The sequence below is a fragment of the Panicum virgatum genome, chromosome 4K, assembly GCF_016808335.1.
Source record: "Panicum virgatum strain AP13 chromosome 4K, P.virgatum_v5, whole genome shotgun sequence".
Classification (NCBI taxonomy): Eukaryota; Viridiplantae; Streptophyta; class Magnoliopsida; order Poales; family Poaceae; genus Panicum; species Panicum virgatum.
In genome coordinates this window covers 24,614,564-24,642,331 of record NC_053139.1, presented here as the reverse complement: position 1 = coordinate 24,642,331, position 27,768 = coordinate 24,614,564, and the positions used below count along the sequence as shown (strand labels likewise).

The 27,768-nt window shown below is 44.5% G+C and overlaps 1 long non-coding RNA gene and 1 pseudogene across 2 annotated transcripts; both read right to left on the bottom strand.

Moving 5' to 3' along the window:
• Nucleotides 1-581: 581 nt before the first annotated feature.
• Nucleotides 582-2,952, bottom strand: LOC120703544. Of its 2 annotated transcripts, none has more exons than XR_005687066.1 (5): nt 2,686-2,952; nt 2,483-2,596; nt 2,270-2,312; nt 1,064-1,263; nt 582-991 (listed from the first exon to the last, which is right to left on the bottom strand). It is a non-coding gene; the product is annotated as an uncharacterized LOC120703544 (long non-coding RNA). The 2 variants fall into 2 exon arrangements; XR_005687065.1 differs by having other exon boundaries at nt 2,266-2,312; nt 2,686-2,951.
• Nucleotides 2,953-13,535: 10,583 nt separating this feature from the next.
• Nucleotides 13,536-27,768, bottom strand: part of LOC120703542 — a 45,596-nt pseudogene continuing 31,363 nt past the window's right edge.

The window sequence follows — 27,768 nt, the reverse complement described above, 5'->3', positions numbered from 1 at the left end:
TCTATGATATCAAAATTTTACAGGGAGCATTTCTAAATAAATGTTGACCCTTAGGTATGAATTGAGCCGGAATATATCAGATGCAAACTAACCCCTTTGTGCAAACCGTGCAACTTCAATCTGGGCCACCGAATCAACATCCAAGGGGCACGGGAAATTGCATAATTTTATAATTAACCACCCGCCTAATCACCCTTTTGTAAATTCCCCTTCCCACTTGAATGTTGATCCGATGATTCAGGTTGAAGTTTGTATGGTTTGCACATAATCTCACTACGTGAGGAAGCCTAATTTGTAACGGGCATAAATTGCTATTGGTAACAAGCATAGCACCCATTACCCTTTTGGCATTACCAATAACCCATCATCAGTAACGGGCATACCAATAACAGTCATTGGTAACAAGCATTAAGTCAATGCCCGTTACCTATAGCAGAATATCAATAACGGGCATCGATTACACCCGTCACGGATAACAGAATATTGGTAACGGGCATCAATATGCCTGTTACTAATAACAGTTATAGGTAACAGGCATTATGGTAATGCCCGTTACCTATGTGGAATTAAAAAACAAAAAAAAAGAAATCAAAATTTCTTATATTCCTTAATTACATCCATAAGTTACATTCAATTACATCCGTACACATTATTAGAGTCCTACAGAAAACAAAAAACATGAATTGTATCCAGGAAAACAAGTAAATGAGCAATGTCATCCTCGTGCCCTCTAGCTCTGTACAAGAAACTGATCTGCTCACACATAGAGGCCTAAATCATGTCAAAATTGAAATCATGAAACACAAATGATGAAACAATGCATCACATCACATACATGTTAGTACGACATTTAAGTTGCTTCAACTAAAAGCAAGCTCAACTTCTAGAAAATCAACTCTGGAGCATTCTCAAAATAGTCCAATACAGATTGCAAAATAGTAAACATACACTTGCTTGCGTCTCTGGAGAGCAGATATTGACAGCCACTTGCCTGTATAGGGACAATCAGCTCAGCAAAGTAATTCAAAGCAGAAGTCAAGAACCACCTATGCAGAAGACTTACTGGCATATCTCACATTTGTTTGATCCTCTAGTACGAAACCAAACACCAATGCATGTGCAATGTGCTTTAGCAAGACCTCCACGACATCTGCATCCAAGATCTACCTCTGCATTCATTTAGACATCTGCATCCAAGAACCATACCTCTGCATTCTTTTTTCTTGTGATGTTGAGCTGACCAACACAAATGTACTTCCAGACCTGGCAATGCCATCCAAAAATGATGACCCATCTCCCAATAATGTTACAATGATTAAGACATTTGCAAGAACATGAGTTATAAACAGAATGAATACACAAGTATTCATTGGAGGGCCTTATGGCCAATAAGCAAAGAAATGCAGCAATGGCTAATAGTCTGCTCATATGCCCTTGCAAACTAAATAGCCATAAAGTACTCCTTTATGATAATCAAGAATAGAATAAGATTCATCCTAGAATCTTAAGGCATCACAAAATATTGCATGATCACTATAGGCCTTAAACAGATGAAATAAAAACCAACCAGGGCCACAATTGTGTCATGTACTAAATACAGACTATGCATGTATATGGACACCAGGACCAAACAGGGCTTGAACCACCGCAAAGCATGCTAATTCCCAAAAATGCCTGAGTATTCTTTTGGCTTTTGATTTTTTAGCACCAACAATCCTCACAAGGTATGAAAATCGTCCCCAAAATGGTGTAGAGAAGACAACCACCAAATACCCAAGAGTCGAGTTTCTATATACCCAAGAGTCTACTTCTAGTCACAACCATAAATTGTTGACATGAATTGCTTTAAAAGTAAAAAGGCACTTACATTCTAAATTCTAAAAAATAGAAAAGGTCTTATATTCAATTAAAGACATAATCACGAGGACAAGTTCATTCTGTCCTGTCAGATACAAGCACCATGTAATAGACCCTAATAACCACACAAATCCAATCTTAATCTAAAGCATATGTGTCACGGCAGCACCAGCAGAGTGAAAATTCTGAGTAGCAAGGTGCCAGCATCCATTTCAGCTGCAAAGGCAGGACTACCAGTCCTCCAAGCCTATTATCGATGATAAGTCATTGTTAATAGACAGCATTGAGGACAGCTACGCCTGCTGATTTGGTTGAATCCGAGGCTAAATCTCATTTATAGCGGCAAACTAGATTATGACAGATTTGAATTCAGGTTGGTACTTGGTAGCACACATCTCAGAATCTTACCCACCAGACTTGGATCCAGCCGCCGTGGCCGCCTCATCCGCCTTCGCCTGCACACGCACAGCAACCCCCCACGGAGCAAACAAATCAGCACAACGCGGCAAGCGCTAGCACATCAGAGAGGGACACACACACACACACACACACACACACAGAGAGACAGAGACAGAGAGAGAGAGAGAGAGAGAGAGAGAGAGAGAGGATGGAGCCAGCACGTAACTGCAATGGCGCTCCGAGCCAGCAGCCTGCCTCGCGCGGAGCCCGCTTCTCCCTTGGCCGCCGCCGCCGCGGCCATGCGCACGGCGCACGCTCCTCATCGCCGCCGCTGCAGAGGCTAAGCAAGGCACATGGGGATCTGTCAGCCGCTCATCACCACCTGGTCACACCGATTCGCGCGGCACGGGCAAGCTGAGGCGTACGTACCTAGGCGGCGGATCTGGGCTTGGCGGAGGCGACGGCGCCGAGCCCGTGCAGCGTGGAGGACACAGCAGACCGGCCGTGCGGCCCCAGATCCAGCGGGTAGGCGGGCCGGGGGAGGGAGGGGGCGGTCGAAGGAGGCCGGCGGAGGCCGGCTCGCCGGGGGAGGGAGGCAAAGGGAAGTGGGGCGAGGGCCACAGTGGTGGAGCGAGAGGGAGAGAGGATAAGGGAGAGGAAGCGAATCTGCGAGAGGGAGGGGATGGACAGGGGTGGGCGGACTGGTGTGTTAACGGGATTGAAATAAAAATTCGGGTCCGGGAATAAGTGATGGTAACCAATGTTGTTGGAAATAACGGGCTATCAAGTTTAGCGGTAACTTTCTCTAAAAACTATAAAATAGCTATAGCGAAAGTTCAGCGGTAACTTTTTCTAAAAACTATAAAATAGCTATAGCGAAGCTATAGCGGGTTATAGCGAAGCTATAGCGTGTTATAGCGAAAACTAAATCATTTAGCGGAATAATAAAATAATAAATAATCTCATACAAATTATAAGTATCGTTGGTCTAACACCTAAAATTTGAGTCTAACACGTCTCTTAACTACCCAATAGTACCCAATTGACATTTAGCGCTGCTAAGTCTCACAAAAACCTATTTAGCGGACATTTAGCATGGCTAAATCTCATAAAACCTCTTTTAACAGATATAGCGGACAAATGTTGTATAGCGTAGCGGTAGATCTCCTAAAAAACTATTAGCGGGCTATAGCGAGGTTATAGCGGGCTATTTCCAACCATGATGGTAACGGACATTCGGTGAACCATTACCACGAATATTAAAGGTAACAGACGATAATTAACGCCTGTTACCATTAAAGTTGGGCTGCACCTGATGGTCTTATGAGCAACGGACGTAGACTCATTGGTAACGGGTGTTAATAATGTCTGTTACTTTTAATATTTTTAGTAACAGGTTATATAAGTCCATTACTAATATCACGTTACCTATTTGAGGTTTTCACGTAGTATATGTTCCCGAATTAAATATAGTTGGTTAGATCATAACAAAAATATGTTCGAATTCGAGTCCTCAACTCATTATGGGTACTCATATATTTCTAAGGCTATGTGATCCGTGCATGAATTCTTAGCGGTAAATGAACGGCTACATGTGCATAGCGCTGGGGAGACAAGAGCATTGAGTCGTCCACACGGCACCTGTGTGCTCGCATTTTTTTTAAACTTGTGTGGTACGTGCGTGAATTCTTAAGGTACATCCACATCTATACGAGTGTAGTGGCGGCAGGACAAAGATGCAACGGGCGGCACTAGCCTTTAGAACGGTAATGCGAGGGATAGGGCTTCCGATCAGTCAGACATCCTATGCACCGTGGAAACACCACCCTCTAGCGCTGCAAGTAAGGCCTTGTTTAGATCACAACTCGTAAACCCGTAAACATAAAAAAAAACATCACATCGAATATTTCGACACATGCATGGAGTATTAAATGAAGTATATTTACAAGACTTTTTGCATGGATGGACTGTAAATCGCGAGACGAATCTAATGAACCTACTTAATCCATGATTTGCAACAGTAATGCTACAGTAACCATCCACGAATTATGAATTACTCATGAATTAATTAGCATAATTAGATTCGTCTTGTGATTTACAACCCATCTGTGCAAAAAAATTTGTAAATAGACTTCATTTAGTACTTCAAATTGACAAGATTCCGCCACAAAAATTTTTTTGCGTTCTATCTAAACACAGCCTAAAATCAGCTCCGCGCGCCTTATCCCTACGCCGCCTGCTTCCAGCGCACGTCACGCCTGCATTTCGCCATCCGCTTCGCCTCGCTGTCATGCGCTACCGCGCCTCCACCGATGTGGCCGCCCCGGCCGGTGAGAAGGGCGGCGGCAGAGGCCACCTATATGTGACAGAATCGCCAAATTAAAATGCTAAATTAAGCAAAATGATCGTCATTTGAACACATCAAACGCATTAGCTTAATGATTTAATTTGACGGTTCTATCTCAACTCACGGCCCGATCGAAACAACACCGGTAGTCCCACGCAAAGGCGGACGCAGATGGTACAAGCAAGACAATTACTTGAAAATACTAATACAACACATAGTGTGAAACAAATAAGTCTTACAAACCGAGTTTAAATACATAAATAATTTACATGTCATTTCACAAGAGTTTGCTAAACATAAGAGTCCGACAACTACGAGACAAAAGAGTGATATGGAATTACACACATTGCCCAAGCGTGTGCAATTCAAAGATCTACAAGACTAGGTGTCTGGGGCATCGACGTTCCAACCATCCGCGTCCAAGCGGATGAACTTGGCGTAGCAAGGGCAGAAATCTGCGTCTGCATGGCCCGAAAAATTTGTGGCAATAAACTCTGAGCAACTAATACTCAGCAAGACTTACCTGACGATGGGTATACATATCCCATTATCTAGACATGCAAGACTTTCTGGCTAGTGGTTTGTTTTGCAAAAGGGCAACTAAAAGTGGATCCTTAATTTCAATCTTTTAGCTTCAAATTAAATCTATAAGCTGCTAATCATCTATGGTTTTTATGTCTACAACACTCAATGTAGGAAAATAATTGGTTAAATACATCAACAATCATTTTATCTCATTGATGAGGAGTAGGCCCGATCTTCCGAGAGGTAAGGGTACGTTCGATTGGTGGAGATCTCGACGTTGACGATCCGGCTTCAAATCAGCAAGATTCAAACCCTGCAACCGCTACACCACTGCTCCGTTGGTTATCAACCAAGCACAACTTGATTGACCTCGCCGAGAGGGCTTTTTCTACAAGCGAGTCGAAGGACACAAGCAAGAAGATATAAACACGCAATCTGATATTGCAAAAATAGATGAAGCAAATCGAAGAGGGGTTCAAGAACTCGATTCCAAAGGAATAATCGACACAGTGGAGGAGATAAAAAATGGGGCCCTGGATCAATGTATAAGAACTTGTCGCTACAGATACAACGATGCAATGTCTGTTCCTCGAAGGAAAACTCAAGACTAAACAAAACCCTCTCATTCTTGATGGTGGCAACTGAGTTTATATCCTAAGGGACGTCCTAGGGTTGCTGGTGGTGGCCAAGGGGGCGTCCACCACTTGGGCCACTTGGCCCGACACGATACATGGGACAAGAGCCCAAAAGATGGCCGCGCAGCACCCTGGCAGATTCTGGACGTCACATTATTTCGACAATTCCTGTTGACTCCTAATGAATTTGGGCCTAAAACTAGTGCCATTAGAATCTCCTTGAAATTATCTTTCCATCCATATAAAGGGCGTCCAAAATGGACTCCGTATGCGACCTGAGCGTTATTTTTGGTGCGGGCTGCTCCTAGACTCCGAGGTGGACTCGAACTTGAGTTGTTTTGGGCCTCCACCTTGGGGACTCGAACCGGATAAGCTTTGGGCCTTCTTCTCAACTTGGAAAACAACGTAGGTCTCCTTTATCTTCATGCCATTCACCATATTTGCCCATATGCATACTTGTCATGTCCTCATCACTCATTCTGTTTCATTCCTTACTACGATGTGGCGCAGTGATCAAGGTTCTCATAACCGTGAGTCGCGGCGAATCGATACGATTTAACCTTGCAAGGTGGACCTAACCAACACGGCACGCATATGCCCCGTCGGACTATACGAGCCAACCATTCCCCTCTCCGCCTCGAACTACAAAACCGCTCCACCTGCATATAGTCAGCCGAGCTCAACGAGAGACAACTAAAAGTAAATACATGCATCCCAATTCTCCGCGACTACTCGACTCGCCCTAAGGGGTGGGTAGAAGTTCTGTACTTTTGAAGCAAGGCAGTACTAGGCTTACCGGTTTTGACTACCTCCTACTCCCGGCATGTGGTTAGTACAGTTCAAACTTGATCAGCGGGGCCAACAACAGTACGGTCCCCAATCGACACAGACGGGGCAAACCATTTTCCCGCCCGGTCTCCCATTTCCATGCCTTCCATTCTTGAATTCCGTAACTCATATACTGGAATAATAAAACATCCTATATCTCGCGAGTAACAGGAAATTACTCGACTTCAACCGAGTCCTATTTAGTATAGCATGACTATCGGCCTACACATACTAGTATAGGACTCCAGAAATCTAGGGATTATGCATCTAAGGTTTCATTCAACTCCTATAAATCTAATGCACAATTAGTTAAATTATATACATTACATAAATTTAAATTAGGGGTTATGCATCGGGACTTGTCTTCGGACTGCTACTCTGTACTAGGGTGAATTGGGCCTTGGGCCGGGTTCTCATGAATCCCCTGCTGCGGGGCTTGCTCCTGCTGCTCCTGTGGCTCCGCAACCACCTCGTACACGGTCTCCTCAGCTGCGGTTTCTACACGTATGCATATGATATAAGCCAATGCAATTATGATATGCAACTTTAAAAATAATCTTTGAACAAGTATACTATTAATGATTTATATTACTTCACGCCAGCAGTTCTAATGAAAACCGGTGGTACCGATTTCGGCACCGGTCAGGCTAAAACCGGTGGTACCGGTTTTGGGCCGGCGGCGCATAGCTTAGCGCCCAGCGCCCGGAATGGAAGAAGGAAGGGTTCGGGGAGGTCGAGGGGGATGTCGTGATGCCCACCCCGTGCTTAGTTTGCGCGGCAAAGGCCAGAAAAGGGAGATCAACGTGTGAGGCGAATCTTCAAGCGGCCACGTCGGTGAGGAAGTGGTTTCGGCCGGGAAACGGCTCAAATGAGCTCGGGGATGGGTGGAGGACGAGGCGAGGAAGGTGTGGGTGGGAGGAATCGAAGCTCGGCGGCCGAAGATGGCCGGGCAGCGATGGGGGCGGCTCAACATTGAGCTAGGGCACGGGACGAGGAAGAGTTAGGAGGAAAGAGAAGAAAAAAAAAGTCGAAGACGGTGCCGGGAGGTGATAAGGAAGGCGCCGGCGCCAGCACTCGATTCGCGGACGCCGAGATGCATGCTCTGTCCTACTCAGCGGCCCAGTCAGAAAAATTCTTAGCTAATGGTTTTGGTCGTGTAAATTTACTAATGACCATGATTAGATCTAATTATAGGTGATTAACACCTGAAGTGTTACAATCTCCCCCCCAAAAAGAAATCTCGTCCCAAGATTATGATGGATGTGCTAGATTGAAAAGAGAGGACATTGGTGAGTACCTTGATAGGCTTGTAGTAACTCAGGACATTTGGATTGAATAAATTCTTCCGTCTCCCAAGTGGCTTGTCGCTCGGAGTGATTACTCCACTGGACTTTGTAGAAATGGTTGATTTGATTTCGAGTGACCCGAGTCTTGTGATCAATAATTTTGACCAGATGCTCTGGATAAGCAAGATCGGGTTCCAACTGTAAATTCTCCATATCAATAACCTCAGTTGGAACATGGAGACACTTCTTGAGCTGGGAGATATGGAAAATATTGTGGACCGCCGATAAATGTGAAGGAAGCTCCACACGATATGCTACCGGCCCACAACACTCAATAATAGGAAATGGCCCAACATAGCGAGGTGCTAGTTTTCCCCTCACTCCAAATCGCTGAACGCCCTTCATTGGGGATACTCGAAGATAGACATGGTCACCCACTTCAAATAGTAAGGGCTGGCACACCTCTTATCTGCATAACTCTTTTGGCGGGACTATGCAGTTTTCAATTTTTTTTGTATGAGCCGGACTTGTTCTTCAGCCTCTCCAACCATCTCGGGCCCAAAAAAATTCCTTTCCCCGGCTTCTGACCAACTTAGCGGAGTTCTACACCTCCACCCATATAAGGCCTCAAAAGGAGCCATTCTGATGCTTTCCTGATAACTATTGTTATAAGCAAATTCAGCCAACGGCAGACATTCGTCCCATTTCTAGCTATAGGCAAGTGTACATGTCCTGAGCATATCCTCTAGAATTTGATTAATTCTTTCTGTCTGACCATCTATCTGGGATGGTAAGCTCAACTACGGACAAGCTGAGTACCAAGAGATGCATGCAATTGCTCCCAGAAATGTGCAACAAATTGTGAGCCTCTGTCGGATATAATTGTTTTAGGGTCACCATGAAGACTCACAATGCGGGCAATGTATAGCTCAGCATATTGATGAGATTTGTAACAGGTTCTTACTGGAAGGAAGTGAGCAGCTTTGGTGAAGCGATCCACTATGACCCAGATAGAATCATACCCCTTTGAAGTTTTGGGTAGACCTATAATGAAATCCATACTAATATCTTCCCATTTCCAAGAAAGAATATCCAAAGGCTGCAAAGGACCGGCTGATCTCAAATGGCTCACTTTAACCCTTTCACAAATATCACACTCAGACACATATCTGGCAATTTCTCGCTTCATCCTTGTCCACCAAAATCATTATTTCAAATCCTGGTACATTTTATTACTGCCCGGATGGATTGAATACCTAAAGAGATGAGCATCATCAAGAATCAACTTCCGCAGCCCCAAATCTTTAGGTACCACCGGCCGGTGTTTAAACCATAGCACCCCCTCATCATCTTGATGAAAGCATCCCACTTTAGGATCATTTCCTGCAAGCCTCTGTCGTATCTTTTCCATGCCAATGTCATTCTTTTGAGCAGCAACAATTTGATCCCGAAGTGTAGGTGTGAGGGTAATATTAGCAAGTGTGCCTTCAGATACAATAGCTAGATTCAAATTTTCCATTTCCTGACACAAGGTTGCATGCAAAATTGTGGTTGAGATGCAATTGCAACTTGCCTTGCGACTCAATGCATCAGCAACAACATTAGCCTTGCTAGGGTGATAATGAATTTCCAGATCATATTCTTTAATTAATTCCAACCACCGTCTTTGGCGTAGGTTCAACTCATTCTGAGTAAAGTTATACTTGAGACTCTTGTGGTCTGAGTATATATGCATTGAATTGCCCAAAAGATATTGGCGCCAGATCTTTAGTGCATGAACCACTGCTGCTAGATCCAAATCATGGGTGGCATAGTTTTCTTCATGTCGCCGGAGGGCTCTGGAAGCATAAGAAATCACCCGTCGATCTTGCATGAGGACGCAGCCGAGGCTCATACCTGATGCATTACAATAAATATCAAAGCCCGAGTAATATCTGGCTGAGTCAAAACAGGGATGAGGATGCAACCGAGACCCGTACCTGACGCATCACAATAAACATCAAAGGGTCGAGTAATGTTCGGCTGAGCCAAAATAGGGGCCGACGTTAAAAGCTTTCTCAAAGTCTGAAAAGTCTGTTCATATTTGTCGTCCCAATTGAATTTCACCCCCTTCTTAAGCAATTCAGTCATGGGCCTAGCAATTTTTGAGAAGTCCGGTACAAACCGGCGATAATACCTTGCTAGCCCAACGAAACTTCGGACCTCTAGCACAGACTCAGGGGTCTTCCAATTCAACACATCTTGAATTTTGCTAGGGTCCACAGAAATACCGTCCTCAGAGATAATATGACACAAGAATTGAACCTTTTTGAGCCAGAATTCACATTTACTGAATTTGGCATACAACTTGTGCTCTCTGAGACACTGGAGAACAATGCGAAGATGCTCTGCATGTTCTTCATCATTTTTAGAATATATAAGAATGTCGTCAATGAAAACCATGACAAACTTATCCAGCTCGGGCATGAATACTGAGTTCATAAGATACATGAAATGAGCAGGGGCATTTGTCAATCCAAAGGACATAACCAGATATTCATAAAGCCCATATCTTGTAAAGAAGGCCATCTTGGGAATATCCTCAGCTCTGATTTTTATCTGATGATAACCTGAACGAAGATCAATTTTAGAGAATACCGTAGCCCTGACTAACTGATCAAATAGAATATCAATCCGGGAAAGAGGATATTTATTCTTGATTGTGACGGCATTTAGAGGCCTATAGTCCACTCACATCCTGAGACTTTGATCTTTCTTTTTAACAAAAAAGTACAGGACAGCCCCAGGGTGAATTGCTAGGACGAATATAGCCTTTATGGAGCAACTCTTGCAACTGTTTCTTTAGCTCCGTCAATTCATTGGGTGGCATACGATATGGTCTTCTAGAGATCGGTGCCATCCCCGGTTGCAATTCAATGCCAAACTCAACATTACGGTCAGGTGGCATGCCTGGTAAATCATTCGGAAAAAACATCTGGATATTCACACACCACTGGTATCTCAGCCAAACTTTTGGCCTCAACCTGATTCACCGTATGTGTTGAAGGCATATGGTCCCTCAGAGTCAAGGTCATAGAACCATGATTAGGGGAATTGATATGCATAGACTGAGAAAGAGTGTCCATAATGACTCCGTGAACCCCCATCCAATTCATGCCAAGAATAATATCCATTTTCTGAGTTGGTAACACTATAAGCTGTGTGGCAAAAATCTTTCCTTGTAACTGCAAGGGTACTTGCCTAACAAGTTGATTGGTAATAAAATGCCCCTGGGTGAATGAATATTGTACGGCCTTGATATGCTTTCCACTTCCAACCCAAGTCTACTTGCACATTCCTTGCTAATGAATGTGTGAGATGCACCAGAATCAAATAATACGACAACGGGGTGATCATTAACTGAAAACGTACCCGTCATAGTCGCTCCATTCCAATATCAAATTAGATGTATGTTCTGAGTTCAACAGGCACTGTACAACTAAATAACAATATCAAAATAAGTTAACCATTATACTCGCTCCATTCCAAAATGTAGGTTTTTCGTTTTATCCTAAGTCAAACTACTCTAACTTCGATCAAGTTTGTAGAAAAACAATACCAAACATATGAACTAGCAAGACATATTTCATGGTGCTCATGGTGGGCTTATTGGAACCAATTTGATGTTGTAGATGTGGGTGCATTTCTCTATAAACTTGGTCAAAGTGGAGAAGTTTTACTTAGGACAAAAACTAAAACAACATGCATTTTGTAACGGAGAGTATAATAAAAAAATCCGGTAGAATTTGGAGAAAAAGAATATTGACCTGAGTCACTGATCGAATCGCTGTTGCATATCCAAACATATTGTTTAGAGGAACCTGAAAGAGAGCAGGACATGATAAGTTTGCGAAAGTGGCCAGCATAGAATATGGATCAGCATTAGGAATTACAAAAGCTATGTCCCCTGTCTAGTCAAGCCAGCTGTCACACTCTGTCCTGATTAAGATAAAAATGATACTGGTTTCAAAATGACACCTATGGTCCAAAATTGTACATGACCACATTTACATTTAAGACCGTAACAGACGCCCATAGGGTATTGTGGAGTACTTTGTCAGTTCTTATCCCAGACACAATTGATGCAGATCATACGAAACGAAAATCAACTCCTTGATAACTTTTCCATCAGTTCAAAATACATGTTGTAAAACATCAACATGGCCTACAAGGTGAAGCCTTGACCAACAATTCTATGAAAACATGACATTCTCAAGATAGTGGACAGAGAAACTTCTTCATAAGGATCAACAAACAGACTGTGTAAAAAACCATTACTGCTAATGATGAAATTAATCATAAAAGTTTGCAAGAAACTATTATTCCAAGCTTTGATTAGGATAACAAGAAAAGCAAAAGGAAAAACAACTGATTTCAAAAAGAAGAAAATATGAAACTGGAAGTCAGGAAGGAATCAGGCATTCACATACATGGCAAACTACAATTGTGTCGTCACCTTCCTGCTCATTTCAAACTATGATCCCCTTTCTCCTGTTTTCACATGAATAAAACAATAATCAGCATTGCATGCATTGAACAATGAAACAATAGAAGAAAAAATAATACTGAAGATAATCACAGTAACAGTCTGCCAAATACAACTGAGGATTGTCATTGACAAGTGGAGGGCTGGATAACGAGCCAGCTTGGCTTGGCTCGAGCCCATTTATATAATGAGCTGGCTCAGCTCGACTCAGCGAGCAGTTCGAGCTGGCTCATTTAGCTTGCAAGCTCGACCGCACAAGGGGATGTCGACCACAATGCTTGGCTGTAGCCTATGTACGAGGATGACAGAGTCGTGATCTCAACCATGCATGTCTACTTATTCAGAACTTTGGGGCGGTTACTCGTGCTTTGCACTCCTTGTCCTCCATGGGCCATGGATGGCAAAGAAGAATTCCCACCAGGGAAACCGGGATCGGGGTCACATTACCATCCCTATCCACATGTGGTGGCGGCTTCCTGTGTCGGATGACGAGGCCAGAGGACGAGGCCAGGTGGTGAGGTGACTGGTGGATACGGAGATGTGGAGGGCCAAGGTGGCTGAAACATTGGAGCCGGAGGTGTGAAGCTGACCCCACTAGGGAAACCAGAATCAGGGTCACATTGTCATCCCTATTCAGAACATTGGAGATGTGGAGGTGCCATCCCTATCTTTTTTTTTTCTATGAGGACCAACAGGGTCATCTTGGGCTATTCACAGGCTTATCCCTGTTGGCCCAGCTTTGGACTTGTGTGGCTGCTGAGCTGCTGGCCTGCTGATTGCTGTGTATTGTTTGCTCGTTTGGCTCTAGAGCAGCCTGAGCCAACTAACTAATTTTGCTGAGGCAACTTGTTAGCAAAAGACAATGAGCTGCGCTGAGCCAACAGCAAGCCAAGCGAGCTAACAAGTCACGAGCTTTTCATCCATCCCTAAGCAGAAGTAGGCCCAACCCACCCAGTTATCATAACAACCAATGGCCCTCTAGTGAAGCCTGATTTGTTTGGCAGTAAAGAAGCAAATTACCCCTAAGGAAACTGTAGAGAAATAGCTGCATTTCTTAAGAATAAGAAGAATACTAATGCATGATGTGCTGGCCATGATTCACCACAGACGCATAGCTTGTTGGAATAAAGAACTCACTTGTTCATGTCGCCAGTTACTGTTCCTTGGAACTCGGTCGGAAATTTCAGTTCAACCTTCATAACAGGTTCTAATATTACAGGTTTGGCAGCAGTGTAACACTGAAAAGGAAAAACAAATATTATAAAACACTTGACACATCCCAGGAGTTCACTAGAAACTGTATGTCCAAGATATGGCTCACCTGTCTAAAAGCATAGATAGCAGCTAGCTTAAAAGCAAGTTCACTAGAATCCACTTGATGTGAAGCCCCATCAGTCAGTACAATTCTAATATTTTCAACAGGATGCCCAATCAATGAACCCCTACAGTATGTAGCATATACATAAATGTTATCACTCTGTGAGGAAAAGGAAATGCTTAAAAAAAGCTAAAACATGGACTCACGAATTACAAGCTTCCCTAAAACCCTTCTCTATTGCTGGTATAAAGTTTGAAGGAATTGCTTGTCCGATAATCATGTTGTCAAATTCAAATTTACCATCAGAACCTGATGGAAGAGGTTCAATGTACCTGCATATTGTTTCTTGCCAATTTGTCATAACATTACAAAAAGAACTCAACAAAATATGCAACATAGTTATTTGGACAAAAGATCTCAGGAAGATATCGCATGAGGTCAGGTAAATCTTGACCTCTGAGCACATAAATACAAAAAATATTATGTATCATAAACCCTAGAGATGGGAGCGATTCTCCAACACTCTTACAATACCATTATACAAAAAAAAAACAGGTAAGGAAAGATACAATTAATGCATTTACTTATAGATTGCTCCCTCCGTGTTTTGCAAAACGACACCGACTCTAGCCTTAACTACTAAGTTATGGGATAACGACGCATTTCAAGATAAACCGACAGACGTGATTTTCATGTTCCCAGTGGATGTATGTGAAAAATATTGGTCAGAGTTTCCAAGAGCTACCCCCATATGGCCATATATATTAATCAGAAAGCATTACCATTTTGATGTACACAAACTAAAGATGAAAGCAAGTGATGTAAGCAGACTGTCAATAACGATTTGAGTAATATGAACTCACCCACAAACTCGTCCATATTGACCTTGACCACCAGATTGCTTTTTGTGCAAGTAATCAAATTCGGCGCGCTGAGTGATGGTTTCCCTGAAGTTAACGCGAGGTTTCCCTACCTTCGCATCCACCTATGTAAGTTTCAAAATTCCAACATTCATTACAGGAACGTGACACACTCGGAGAAATTTAAGAGCAGAAACTCAATAATGCCAGCAGACAACAGTTTGTATGAATTATTAACATGCAGTGCCAAGTAGCACCAAGATCTGTACAAATGCCAAGTTGTGAATGTTAAGTGTAATATCATGCATGAATCAAGGGTAGTTTAGTCTTTTCCTATTCTAGGGTTTGGGTGCTCTCATCTACTATATTATACCCTTTGGGGCTATCCAATAATACATACAATTCAGTCCTCTTCTCTCCATTCCTAACATGGAATCAGAGCTCCAGGTTGCCTGATCCGGCCGCCACCCTCGTCGTTGTTGCCGATGCGCTGCCCCTGGGAGCATCGATCTTGCTCCTGGGGGCAGCCTCTCTAGTCCCAAACCCATTTTTTCCGTTCGTGTCATAGCAGCAGTAGCAGCAGCAGCACCGTCCATCCGTCTGGGCGCAGTTGCGGCTCTCCGTTGGCCACCTCAGCCCCTGCGCGTCATGGATCCGCTGCCGCCATCCTCCCCGCCACCCGGGGCAGCTCGTCCCGGCGTTGATTCGTGGCCGTCGTTGTCCATCCTCTCGTCCTCATCTCTGCTGGTCGCGGAGCCAGCCGTCCGCCCGTCGCGGAAGTCTCCGCTGTCGTGGATCTTCACATTGCCACCTGTCTGCTGCTCGTTGAGGCCATCCCCCTGTTGTCGCGGCCGTCAGTCGCTCGTCAGAGGCGCCCCTGTCCGCCGCCACCTCGGGCCCTCTATTGCGACCGTCCGCTCATCCGCCACCGTCGCGGCCACATCTCCGTTGCCAGTCCTCAGGCCAGCTGCTCGTAGCAGCCGCTCGTCCTGTCGCTGGATGGGCCACCCGCTAATCCTCAGGGAGGTTGCACTTCACGGGACGCTCACCTATCCTCTGCCTCGAGACTGCATGCACATCTGTAGTTGTGCGCTGCCTACACCATCTTCAGTTGCTGTGCTCTGCTCTGCCTGCTGGTGTGCTTCACGTTGTTGTGGTAATTCCATTTCACATCTGGTGTGCTTCCATTTCACGATAGCCATCTTTTGTCGCTGCTGCTGTCTGTTTGCTACTGCTAGTATCTACTATATCGAGTCATTTTCGTTTGTCTCATGTTCTGCTATATCAGTCCAAGTCCACATATATTTCTCCAGTTCGTCAAAGCCATGCGTGTCCACTAATTTATTGTCAGATCGGTCAATCTTCTTATGATTAGCTGAGTCCCGTCGATTTAGCTAATGTCATTATCATTGTGGTGCGACAATGCCCTCTTGGTCCCTTTAGGAGCCGTCTTGCTCCTGGTCATGATCAATGGCCGTCTATTTGTCGTCATCACCTTCCAGTCTCACCACTTGCCGTATTGCAGTGGTGCTTTCTATCTTTGGCTGGTTTGACACATCTCACTATTCTTGTTGTGTTTAAAGTCTCCAAAGCAAGATTCATGTTTGAAGAGTCGACGTACTGGTTTGTGAAGACTTGAGGTATTTGCTGAAGTACAGTTGTGAAGGCCATACCCTCTTGTGCAGGAGATCATCTACATCGACATGTTCAAGAGTTGCAAGCTTTGATGACATCTTTGATTTCGGACTTTGAATGTATCAATTTCATTTTATTTAATCTAGTGCTTAGTTTCAACTCTCCAAATGCAACGACATTGCATTCACGTTGCATTTGAGGCGGGTGTTAAGGGTAATATCATGTATGAATCAAGGGTAGTTCAGTCTTTTCCTATTCTAGGGTTTGGGTGCCCTCATGTACTATATTTATCCAATAATACATATAGTTCAGTCCTCTTCTTCTCTCCATTCCTAACAGTGAATACGAAAACTCCCCAACCAGCTATATCTTAGATGGTATTGTTGTGGAGTTTCTATGGTTTGATCAAGTTCTCAATCAGCCTCCATACTTTGAAGATGAGCATAACAACCAGATGCACTCTCCACAATACAGAAGATGAGTATTAAAAAAGGTCCAAAACTTGGCTGATCAACCATAAGATCTTCCTCTGGTTTTGTGAGATAATCCAATAGACTTGTAGCCATCGGGATGGCTTGATGATCTCAAATGCCACCAACTCATCCCATTTTGAACAATTTTTCAAAAGCCCTATTGCTTGATTAGAAGTAGCATAATACCTCATTTTTAATCACTTAGCCATGAACAATAAGTCATTTGTGTCAAGAATCGAGGAAAGAATTGATGTTTACTCAGTCAACATGGGAACAAATCTGTACTTATACTGAAAGAATAAATCCTTAAATATATATAAATATACCCACTTCTACTTAAACTATGAAAGCAAGCCCAGCTGTCTACTATATCTTACTTCTTGGAGTAAGTACAAAGGTAGCTGTTCGATTCATGTGCCTAAACTCTCCACAAAAGATCTTTCATGTCTGTGATGGTAAAATACGGGTATTTAGTTAAAAATGAGCTTTCTCAGTTAGCTAGGTTGTATTAATGTGTTAGATACAAGTACTTTCCCAGTTTAGTGAATTCCTATTTAATAGGAAAAATCAAGGGTAAAATGGCCATGTTATGGACAAACTAGCTTAAAGGTTTGCCTGTCTGTCAAGAACAAGGATATACTCAAGCATTCTGGTAATATAGATTCAGGTAGCAAGCCTCAACCAGGATCATGCACCAATCTATATATGAAGCTATTTCACCCAAATAGTCAAGGAACTAAAGTATGCCTATGAAATAAATGTTTCCATACCTTGTACTCTCTCTTAATACGTTCAACATATATATCCAAATGCAGCTCACCCATCCCTGAAATAATTGTCTACAAGCAAATTTTATGTATTACAAGCTTCACAAGAATACAAACTGAAAATGAAATGCATTATATGACAAACCTGGCCACTCTCTGGATCCAGACCCACACGGAAAGTAGGATCCTCCTTTAGGAAGCGATTCAGAGCTTTTGAAAACTGAAAGTAAAATGTGTATTTTCATTTAGGACATCTAAGACATCAATCTAAATATAGCAATATTATTCTTTTGATTAAAAAATGATATACTTGTCCTCCAGAATCTTTAGATATAGGTGAAACTGCCAAGGACATCACAGGTTCAGGGACATTCATTGAAGTCATAGTATATTTCACTGTTCCATCTGTAAATGTATCGCCTATTGACGAAAGAAGTGGAAAATCAGATGCAGAACAAATGAAGCAAACAGAACAGCAGAAAGTAATATCATTTGCATCGTCCATCTACGTACCTGATGCACAATCAACACCAAAAACAGCAACAATTTGGCCAGCATGTGCTTCTTGAATATCCTATATTGAATGAAAATAACATAAACACTAACCCCTTTGTTGATATGTTAATAAAACAAGATCACTCGGTTCCTTCCTTAACTCTCTATATCCTGAATACACAAGTATATGAGTGATAACACAAATAGCTAGTAACTGTAATTTTGTACTGCATTGATCATATAACTACACACCACAAGCTTACACAACTCACTTGATCAAGCACTACTAGCTTACATGAATCACACTAGCTTACACTACTAGATTCCTGCACCCAAGAACACAAATATATGCTAGCTTCTTAGAAGATGGGGTAGCTACAAACCAACATGCACAAACACATCTAAGAAACATGGCAGCTCATGTTACCTTACTTGCTAACCAAGCAAACTACTTTTACAGCTAGAAGTATTGTTTGTTCCTTCTCTTTGCTTCCATGCATACACAGCATGTACTTGATCAGTGGTTAACTCTAAGTTGACTATCTATAGTAACAGCTAACACTAGAAAGTAGAAACTAGATGCTACTGAATTGCTAATTTCACTTCCCAGCATGTCCAGCTCACCGACAGCAAGTTGACATCTCCTCTGCCAACTTCATGCAGCTCTCTCTTGCACGTAACAACCTAGTAATTTAAGCAGCTAGACAGATCTTGAAATCTTCAAGTGATCACTAGCGCAATATACTAACCATACACCTATACATGCATGTTAACACTAACACTTCCATGACAAGATTATTTCCAACATGATTTTCATCTGATTGAAAAATACTATTGAACAGCAAGCTTCAAAAATCTGATGCAACATACCTCCATCTCATTGGAGTGCATCCTTACCAAGCGAGGAACCTAGAAAGATGCAAGAAAAATTACAACAGGGATTTAGATAAGGCAACACTCCCTCATTCACCAACCTAAAAAAACATATATGTATGTGTAATGATCAAAAAAATCAGACATCCAAATGTGTTTTCCTGATACACTGCTCGTTTTCATCAATGCTATAAGCACAATCAGTGGACGCACGGTAATGCCACAATTTTACCCAACAAAAAACGATAACTCCATACATTTTAGGGTCATACGGAGCGCAACACTTTAAAAAAAAATGACAACTACACAGAATTTAGCGTTCTACAAAACATTGAACACATTGTCGGTGTTTTACCGTCGGGTTCTCCGAGGGGTATCCCGAGGAGAGTGGTTATGAGTAGGGACTCGCCGGGATCAGAACGCGATGGTGCAAGGAACACAAGGTTTTAGACAGGGTCAGGCCGCCGGAGCGTAATACCCTACGTCCTGTGTGGTGGTTTGTATTCCCTCTGGTATTGTTCGATGTTTTGGAGGGGTCCCTGCCTACCCTTATATATCTTGGGGGGACAGGTTACATGAAAAGTCCTAGTCGAATTCTGTTAGGATCCTAGTCCCAGGGGTTTGGCTAGTTCCCGAGTACGTCGACTAGTTCTACTCCTATTCAGGTAGATATAAGAGAGTTCGGGCGTATCCATGTAGTATTCCCTACTCTAGAATATTCCATGCCCGTGGGTAGTCCCGCTATCCCGGGTCCGACAAGCCCCCGAGCTCTTCGTAGTCGAGTCCTGCAGGTAGTCGAGCACTTCTGAAGACGTTCATCGGGTACTTCGAGAGCTTTTGGACTTCTGCTCGTGTGATCGAGTGCTTCGGGTGCTTCTGGAGCAAGTCGTCCATCCTCGGGGTCCATTGGGTGCTTCGCGTAGTCTTCCGAGTGCTTCTTTGGCTGCATCGAGGCTATGAGGTGCTCAAGCCCCGAATTGGTCTTGGTATATGGTGCGCGACATACTCGCACTCATATGGAGTAGCCTCGGGCCTTAGGTTGATTTGATGAATCAGGCTGAGGATCAGCTTAGTCTTCTGGGTTTTTGATCTTCAGTTTGACGTCTAGAACTTTTTTCAAAAAAAGTTGCTGTTCACGACACATATTCCATAGCCCCCGAGCCTTGAATTCAAATGCTTGATTTGGGGTTAAGGGTCTAGGAGAATCGCGTGACGTCCACTTGTGATCTTTCTGAAATCATCAGTGCTGAAGCGAATCTTCTGAAAAGGTGTCAGCGCGGTGTACTGTTTGCCCGTGGGTTCACGTGACGGGTACTGCTGCAGAATCTTTTCTATTTCACCCATGAGCCTCCCTGTCCTTGGATGTCACGGGCTGAGCTGCGGCTCTGCTTCTTCTTCTATTTAAGCAGGGTCCGTTGCACTTGAATCTTCATTCTTGCAGTTGCAGACATGGGTTCCAAGTGGAGTTCTGCACTGGAGAGTACTCGACCTCCTGATGAGAGTACTCGATTTGTCCTTGTAGGTGCTAGAAGAGTATTTGCGAGCAGCACAAACACTTGTTTTCTCTCAGGCCGCCGCCTTTGCTCCTCACATCGCAGCCATCCTGGTTGTTTTTGTGGTGAGTTGGTGGAAACTGTGTCTGAAGCTTTTTTGGGTGGGAACTATGGTTGTCTCGCCCCCCCGGCCGATGACTTCTGGAGAGATGGCTTTGTTTTTGTGCGAAACGTATCAGGGAGAAGAGCAGGAGCAAGAAGAGGATTTGCGATGTTCTGTATCCATCCATATCTTCTTACAACAAGCCTTTTCCTCCTTGAATGTATCTGGATTGCTGCCTTCTAGGAGTAACAAGCTTTGTATCTTTCTATCAGCCCTTGGGTTGTTCTCTTTTGGAGTTGAGATCGAGTGGTTTTGAGTGGTGAAACCGTTGAGATCTGTGTATTTTCTTATATTGGTATGTAATCCTTGTAATTGTATTTCCTTTGGAATGAGTCCAGGGGTTGCTGGCTGAGATAACTCTGAGAACTTGGTTCATGCCTTCTGTACTTCTTGTTTTTTACTGTACTGCCCCTGTCTCTGTTTATCTAACAGCTTCCGTAAATCTAGGTTTAGCACGCTTCCTCTTCTTTCTCCGCCGCCGCAAAACTCATCTGCTCTCACCCTCTAGTGCCGTGAGAAACTAGCCACCGCCAGCCCTCGAGCGTGGAGTGAGAGAGGCTTGTTCTAATGGCGCCGAAGAGATCTGCTGCAAAGGGGAAGGCGAGCGGCGCGGCCGGGGATGGGGCGGAGGTCCAAGAGTGGAGGTTGAGTAAGTGTACCGACTCCCACCTTTTGAATCTGGTAGAGAGTCACCTTCTGCAGCCCCGGAACGTGATTTATTGGAGGAGTTCGGATGGAGAGCTTTTTCCTCATGAGGGGGGAAACGAATCTGTCGTTTTTCTTCCTCATGTTCTTCGGGGCCTTGGTTTTCCCGTTTCTGATTTCTTCCGTAGCCTTCTTCACTACTGGGGGGTTCAAGTGCATCACTTGACCCCTAATTCCATCCTTCACATCTCTATCTTTATCCACTTGTGTGAAGCCTTTCTAGGGATCGAGCCCCACTTCGATTTGTTTCAATATTTCTTTCATCTAAAACCTCATCCCAATGAATCCAAGGTGGATGTAGTTGGGGGGGGGGGGCGGGTTGCAATTTCATCAGGGGAGGAAACCCAAGTATATCCCCTACAATTTGAGTGACAAGGTCATCGACTGGAAGTCGATGTGGTTTTATATTAGGAATCTTTCTTCCTCCCTTCCTCTTCGCACTCCTGGCCCCCTGTGAAGAAGTACGTCGACTAGTTCTACTCCTATTCAGGTAGATATAAGAGAGTTAGGGCGTATCCATGTAGTATTCCCTACTCTAGAATTCCAAGGGGAGCGGGGGGGGGGGACCAGGTTAACTTTCTTCTCGAGGAGATTGAGAGGCTGAAGGCAGAGCACCAGATTTGCGGTGCTTCTGTGATTGTGCATTGGTCGATGCGCAGGATCCAGCCGCTGCAGCGGTGGGTCAATTTGGGCTTTCGGTATACGGGAGAGGCGGATCCTTCCCGTTATACCCGAACCAAGATTTCTGAGGATGATCTGAAGGATCGAGTGTGGGAACTGCTGAAGAACGTGCCAGGGACAGCCAATATTGCTAGGACTTTCAGCGCTGTCAGGCGTCCTCGGGAGGTACTATTTCGAGTAGTCGACTGAAGTGTAGTTCGAGTACTTTTGTCGAGTAGTCGAGTTGATTCGGTATCTTTCATGCAGATTAATCCCAAAAACTAACATAGTAGGCTCCGCTGCCTAAAGATGTGCCTTTGGCACATACTGACTCAAGTGTGCATCTGACTTCTTTTGCCTTGTGCTTTTGATTGAAATTGCCGTTGGATCTTGTTTGATCGCAGTTGTATCTTGTTCGCAGGTCCTTCAGCTCGTCGGACGGCGTCGGATGTCCAGGAGCGGGCGGCGGATGAGCCGGCCGTCGAGTCTGTGAGGACTCGGAAGCGGAGCACTGCCTCTACTGGGAGTAGTGACAGGTGAGTACGGCTTGGTACCCTTCTGAGTTGTTGCCTTTTCTTGATGGCTTTTTTTCCTTTTCTCAGGCCTCCTTCCTCTTCTAAGAGGCAGGCGGTGGGCTCTGTTGTGAGCCCTATTGACTCAGCGCCTGCTACGCTGGTTGAGTCTGGTGGGAGCGGCTCTGTTAAGGGGCAAAGCGCTTCGGGACAGATCGTGGTCCCGAAGTTTGTCAAGGCGAAGAAATTTGTGCTGAAGCACTCCTCTCAGTAAGTGTGTCTGTTGATCGACTGTTTGTATCTGCTCTTTTGATACTGTGATTGCAGTGTCGAGTACTTCTTCCTTTTGTAGCAATCCAGATGCTCTTGGGATTGATGAGTCAGAGAAGGGAATTTTTGATTCCCTTAATAATATTGCTTAGTTGCCTCCCAGCTCGCTGCGGGGGGATGATCAGTTGGGCGATTCTGCTGCCGGTACGGCGGAGAGTCTTGTGGTCGAGGAGGCGGGCAAGTAGCCTCCTGCTGCTGGCACTGGTGAGTGTCTTGATGTGGTTGACTCATTTTTCCATCTAGCTTTTGCTGACTGTCTTTGTATGTTTCAGATAAGTGGACTGAGGACCAGACGGAGAGTCCTTCGGCTGCTACCAGAGTTGATCTGATCCCGCTGGAGAAACCGCAATAGGAGGTAGAAAAAACGGTTGGGGAGTCGACCGGTGTTGCTCAGGGGATTCTGGGCTGCCATTCTGCTCTTGTTGTAAGTAGCTTTTTGTACTCGAGTGCTTTTGTGTTGTTGTCAAGTACTTTGTTTTGATCATGCCTTGTTGGCAGAATCTGGCCAAACAAGTCGCAGAGCAGGCTGAGTTCCTTCGGCGGGCTGGGGAGGATATCCAGCTGATGGCTGACCAGTCGCTTCAGCTTGAAAAAATGGCTGCTCTTGAGAGGTCTTCTCGGGAGCCGTCGGAGAAGGTCAAGCTGCTGGAATCCCGGGTGGAGACTTTGGAGCAGGACAATTCTGCTCTGAAGGAGAAGGCTTCCAAGCTACAGGAGAAGGTCAAGGCTGCTACCAAGGAGAAGAAAGGTATTTTCTTCTTTCTTCTGTGTCCCTCGAGTAGTTTTCTTCTGTTCTCATGTTTTCCTTGCTTTGACAAAGCTAAAAATCTTATTATTGCGAAAGGATAATGAGGTGACTAATCTGACCAATATTATGTATCATCACGCAGATGTTGTAGAGAAGCTGACCAAGATCAAGGCTGATGCTGACAAGTAGATGGTCAGTGATATGAAGTAGATCAGGGAGCTCTCGCAGCAATTGACTGATCTTGAAGTGGCGGCCAAAGTAGTCGTCGACATGGTGGAGGACGAGGAAGCTGCTGGGAAAAGTCTACTGGAGCGTCTTCGTGAAGGCCCCTAGAGACTTAGTAGCTTTTTCTCTGAAACCTCTAGAGAGTACTTGGCCCACGCTTTAGGATTAGTTAAGTCCTTTATCCCTTCCGCGAACTTGTCCCTTATTGGTGATGGGATTGCCGTTGGCTGCTCAAAGGAGCAATTCTCTGAGTATGTTGCGGAGATAAAACCCATCGTGATACGGTTATTAGTGGCTTGGAGCCGGCGCCAGAGTCTTGAGCAGTTTATTGTAATGTCCTCTTGGCTTTTGTGTGGATATGAGTCCACTTGAGTACTTTTGTCATTGTGATGTATAGTACTTTTTTTTCCTTTCATTTGACGGCCGGTTAGCTGGTTGCCTTTTCATGAAGCTTGTCGTCGGCTATCTTGAATCATTTCTTCGAGTACCGTAGTAGTCGATTTGCTTGTCATCTCGAGGACGAGTAATTCCTTTGTAGAAATGGACAGATTGTTCGAGTACTATAGTAGTCGAATTTTCTCTTCGAGTGCATAGCAGTCGATGAATTGTCAGTTCTTGGATGAATAAGTCTTTGTTGGAGATAGGGAATTTGTCCAATCTAGAATCGAGTACCTAAGTAGTCGATCAATTGTCATCTCATGGACAAAGAAATCCTTTTGGGGGATAGAGAGCATGTCCCATCCATAGGTCGAGTACCGAAGTAGTCGAATAATTCGTCATCTTGTAGATGAGAGAAATCCTCTTGGGAGATAGGGAGCGTGTCCCATCCGAAGATCGAGTACCGCAGTAGTCGAATAAGTCGTCGTCTTATAGACGAGAAGAGTCCTCTTGGGAGATAGGGAGCGTGCCCCATCCGGAGATCGAGTAACGCAGTAGTCGAATAACTCGTCGTCTCATGGACGAGAAAAGTCGTGTCCCATCCGAAGATCGAGTACTGCAGTAGTCGAATAATTCGTCGTCTCATGGACGAGAAAAATAGGGAGCATGTCCCATCCGGAGATCGAGTACCACAGTAGTCGAATAATTCGTCGTCTCATGGACGAGAAGAGTCCTCTTGGGAGATAGGGAGCGTGTCCCATCCGGAGATTGAGTACCGCAGTAGTCAAATAATTCGTCGTCTCATGGACGAGAAAAATAGGGAGCATGTCCCATCCGGTGATCGAGTACCGCAGTAGTCGAATAATTCGTTGTCTCATGGACGAGAAAGTAAGAACTTGTCTCTAGGGCCGTAGGCCTAGACTACTCGATTCGCCGTGCCTTTGACTCTGAGTGAATAAAGAAAGGTTGGTATTCGAGGTAGTCGAAGGAGTTACCACCCCTTGGGATGGGGAGCTCATGTCTCTTAGGTTTTACTCCTGAAGGTAGAGAACTTGTCTCTAGGGCCGCAAGGCACATGTCCCTTAGCCCCAGTTACTCGATTTGCCATGCCTTTGACTCTGAGTAAATAAAGAAAAGTTGGTATTCGAGGTAACTGATGGAGTGAAGACTCCTGAAGAAGTAACCCCTTGGGAGGGGGGAGCTCATGTCTCTGGCGACGAGATCTTCTCTTTCATCCAATTTAGAAGCACTCGATTTCCATCTTGGCCTTTATTGGGTGTAAGACCGTTGATCGACTTGAGTATTTTTGTTCTGCCAACTCGAGTGGTTTGGGAATTGAGTCAGAGCTCGGGTGAACCCGTCCTAGCCTTTATTGGGTGTAAGACCGGGGGTAAGCCCAATAGATGAATCGAGTCAGAGCTCAGGCGAACCCATCCTAGCCTTTATTGGGTATAAGACTGGGGTAAGCCCAATAGATGATTCTCTTTAATCTCTGCTTTCTGTCAACATGAGTGGTGAACTGAGTCAGAGCTTAGGCGAACCCATCCTAGCCTTTATTGGGTGCAAGACCGGGGGTAAGCCCAATAGATGACTCGATTGCCAGTGCGGGTAACTTTGGGGTTGAGTCAGAGCTCGGGCGAACCCATCCTAGCCTTTATTGGGTGTAAGACCGGGGGTAAGCCCAATAGATGACTCGAGTCAGAGCTCGGGCGAACCCATCCTAGCCTTTATTGGGTATAAGACCGGGAGTAAGCCTAATAGATGATAGGTATAAGACCGGGGGTAAGCCCAATAGATGACTCTCTTGAGTAGCTGGCATGCTGAATTCCTCATTGGAAGGGTATATTGCTCGTGTTGACTTTCTCTTTGTTGTTAGAAGTTGGAGGTGCTCCAAGTGCTTTGCGAAGAGTGCTGCATTGGAAGCTCGTGTGCTTTCCTTTGTGGTGCAAAAAGCATTTTGAATGGATTTTCTGGTGAGTAGAATCAGTCGTCGACTGCTTTGGTTGAGAAGGAGGTGCTGCCTTGTTGCGATGCCATTTTCGCGAATTATACCCATAGATATCAGGTATCCGGTAATTATAAGTCTGACTGTAGGCTTCGACTTCCTCATGGTCTTCTCTTTTGTTGATGATGACTGTTTTTGCGTTGTGGCCAATATTGATAACATTGTGTAAGTCATTGTTGGAGTAGTCGAAAGAGTTGCTAAGTTGTTGTTGATGTTCTGTCTTGAGAATCATCTTTAGGTTGTTATCTAGATGGACGGTGATTGTGATTCCTTGTGGAGGATTTTCACTGCTAGCTGCTGCTATTTCAGTTATCTCTGGTTCAGAGAGGAATTCGTCGTAGTCCAAGTCTTCTAGTGTTGTAGAATCACTTTCTCGGTTTGTAGTGTCCGAGAGAAAAGCCATGAAAATTTCGCGATTGTGGCTGCGAATTTTCGAATTGACGTTGTCTTCCTTGAGTGGGAGACCTTGTTGGAACGGTAGTTCTTTGTCTTCTGAGAATTGCTGCCTCTCTCCTTTATTTGCGGACTGCCGATTTCCTTTTGTAGTGACTGTAGAAGTCGACTTCTTGTCGGATTCGGTCCCCTTGTCCGAATCGGGTTGTGGCGCAAGTTGGTTTCTTTTGGTGTCCGAAGCCGGGTAGACTTCCTTGTCTTGCTTGATTTGGGGAGAGAATCTGAGAGTATGTCGTAGAAGGTCTTCGTCGTATGGGATGTGGTCCGCTGGTGGCCATCCGCCTTCGATTCGAACTGAGAGTTCATTTATGAATTTGTTGTATTTGTCCAAATTGTTCCGTTTTTCCGAGGAAAATGTCGGCGGTATGCGGTGATCTTCTTGCGGGGTAGGGGAATTCGGAGTTTGGACAATGTTGCACCAGCGACTCATGTAGTCTTTGATTGAAACAGAGTCTTTTGCAGGGTGGTTTTGTGCTAGATGTTGATCCAGTGACCTGTGCAAGTCCTCCCACAGTTTCTTTGCTTTGGACTGTTCCCAGAGAGCTTCAAACTTGTCGGGATTGCTTAATCCTTCCATGAACAGGTCGATGTCGTGTGACCAGTCAGCTAGTTCGTCTTCGGGAATTGGTTCATTCAATTCTTCGAGATATTTGATGAAAGCTTGGTCTTGTTCCATTTCTATAGAGTTGAGAGTCCACTGGGTGGAGGATTCCTTGAGAGAAGTGTTGATGTTGAATATGTCTTCAGCTTTCTCGAGGCAAAGCTCGATCTTTTCATCGATACCATCGATGTTTGAAAAAGTGTTTCTTGACTACTTTTTATTAGTAGTTTTCTTGAAGCTAGCCTTTGATTTTTTCTTTCGAAGACTTGGTTCAGCACTGTAGGTGCAATTGAGAAGTGGAGTCTTTCCATCCAAGGGAGTCTTTTGCTTGGAATCTTCCAGTAATTTCTCCAAATCCTCCTCTAACTCGGAGAGTGTTTTGGTTTTGATTGCGTTGAATTCGGGCTTCATTGCTGAGGTCCGAAAATCTGACTTCTTCGAGCTGATCAATGAATTCGTCGAATTCATGGTGTTTTGCGGTTTCTGAAACTCCTGGAGGATCCTGATTGATTGAGAAGTTTTCGAAACCGCCCGATCCGTCGGCGACGAAGATCCAAGAGCTGACGTGAAGGGAGGTGCCTTTTTCGAGCAACGGTTTGTCGTCGAGAGAAGCCATCGGGTTCTTCTGACTATCGTTGGCGAGAGGCCCCACGGTGGGCGCCAGCTATCGGT